The sequence below is a fragment of the Dipodomys ordii genome, unplaced genomic scaffold (assembly GCF_000151885.1).
Source record: "Dipodomys ordii isolate 6190 unplaced genomic scaffold, Dord_2.0 Scaffold330, whole genome shotgun sequence".
In the NCBI taxonomy this organism is placed as follows: Eukaryota; Metazoa; Chordata; class Mammalia; order Rodentia; family Heteromyidae; genus Dipodomys; species Dipodomys ordii.
The window spans coordinates 15320-17830 of record NW_012267546.1 but is presented as its reverse complement, the minus strand read 5'-3'; positions in this window follow the sequence as shown (position 1 = coordinate 17830).

The window sequence follows — 2511 nt, the reverse complement described above, 5'->3', positions numbered from 1 at the left end:
CAGCCATAACAGTCAGCAACCGATCTCAGGACAGAGTTCCATGGTGCCACAGCCACAGAACCTCTCCTGCAGCACAGATGGTCTGAAACGCCACACAAGGCAGAGACGGGACCAACAATGGATTGTGAATGTCCTGTTTGATAATCTGCACACGCACTCATGCAGGGAAGCAGGAAAGACTGTCATTTCCATCACTGATGAGTCTGTGGGAGCAGAGGACCCTTCTAAGCTCAGGTCAGATTCCATGGTGGCAACATTCTTGCCAAGGCCACAATCCATATGGTGCAAGGCAAAGACCGAGAACAGACCAACGTTCAGTGTGGATGTCCTGTCTGATAATCCCACACAGGCACATACAGAGGGAGGAAAGGGTTGGTGACATTACAGAGAGACCAGAGAAGCCTCTCAGCAAACTGTGAAATGACTTGGGAGAGCCTAGAAAGGACAGGCTCTTGGGTTTTCATCTCAGCCTGGGGCAGAGGAAGGTGAGTTCCTCCTCTGCACACACAGCAGCTCAGAACCGCTCACTGAATGCATGAGAGGAGAGAACCAGCACCCCCTTAATCCATGTCCACCAGTGACACACAGGGAAGGGAGAGAAGTGAACTTGGTGCTGCCAGAGTCTGATGTTAAAATGTAGACTACACTCTCATTCCTGTGACTGCACTCCTACTCCATATGACAGCAACAGCGTAAAATAAAGACAAAAAGGCACAAAGAGATTGCTGGGAAACACCTCTTCAGCAACATGAAATAATGTCAAAAGAGTAAAGCTTCATCATAACTATAGTAGTGATAATGTCTCTAAAATGATTTACTATCCATGGTGTATCATCCAAACAAATGTCTCAAGGAAACAACAAAAGACAAATCTAGAACCCAGTGAAATAATGATCAGAAGACCTGCATTGAGAGTTCTTTAAAAAGATAAATAATCCAGGTGCTGGTGGCTATCCTCTTTAATCCTAGTTACTCAGGAGGCTGAGATCTGAGGATCGTGGTTCAAAGCAAGCTTAGGCAGGAAAGTCTGTGAGACTCTGATCTCCAAGAAAGCATTAGAAAATCGGAAGTACAACTGTGGCTCAAGCAGTAGAACTCTTGCCTTGAGATGAAGAGCTCAGGGACAGGGCCCAAGCCCAGAGTTTAAGCCCCAGGTCTGACAACAAAGAGAAATATTAAAGTACAAGATAATATGCTTATATCAATGAAATGCAAATCAATCCCACAGTGAAATATCAGCTCACCTAAGTCAGCATGACTGTTATCACACACATGGAAAATATAAATGCTGGTCTTCTGGTAGAGTGTGGGGAGGAGTTCTGCTCAGAATGCAAACTCCAAAGTTTTATGTTGTTTTGTGGGTACTTTTTACACATTTAATTTGAGGAAGGGCCTGAGATTAAAGTAAAGGTTCAACAAGAGAAGAACAGATAAAGGAAATGGGAAAGGTGTGGACAATGGAATAGAACTAACCCACAGAATGGAAGAAAGACTGTCATTAGTCATACCTCTAAAGGAAGTTAGCTTAAAGGAAATAAACCAACCATAGAAACACCAGTATCACATTATGTCTAGAAGAAATAGACTGCACAGAACAGAAAAGGAAGTGTTGGTTACTAGAGAATGAGGAAGGATGGAGGGAGGACAGGATATATGGAGGTCGGAAGTTGGGTACAAAATTGCATGAAATAAGGAATCAAATGATTGATAAAACAATGTGAAGAACACCCAAATAATTTATCAATAGTTATCAAATCAATTTTTACCTATGAGCAGTGTATGTTACATGTAGTGACTCACTGAAGTTATGACAATATACAATATATATGAAATTGTCACAAATGTACAATACATATGACTGACAAAAACAAACAACAAAGATTGACAGTGACGAATGATACACCAGAGTCCACTATCAAGCATCTGCCTGAATCAAGGCCAACTTGGTTGATGGTCAGAATGAAGTAAATTGTGGAAAGCTACACCTGATCTCGTCTCAAGAAGGAGGCTCTGCAGAGCTCACAGATGAGCACCATTCTCCTGGAACACACCAGGAACTGTGGGCCCTCCTTGGCTGTGCAGGCCCAGACCAGGCATGGAGGTCATACCACGGGAGATACTGCCAGTGTGAAAACAATTCACCATAGTTTTACACTCTTGCGTGTGCACAAGGAGGTCACACGTGTGTTGCACTTTGTGTTTTGTGTGTGATCAGAAATGCTGACAGAAAAATCACCAGGCACAATGGCAGAGTGAGAGGACATGTGTGTCCCTCTCCACCCCAGACAGCTCTCAGTGTTCTCACACTCTGCCTCAGGCTCCCAAGGAGCTGCAGGTACTGTGTGAACCACAGCACGAGGTCAGTGCGTCATGATGTCTCCAAGGTGACCATTGTCACCAAACTCCTCCAGCACACTCACCTCTGCTCTGGGAGCCCAATCTCTAGACTTCTGCCCCAGAGCTGCTTTATAGCAGAGGACATGCAAATAGGACGTCCCTCTGCCCATGAAA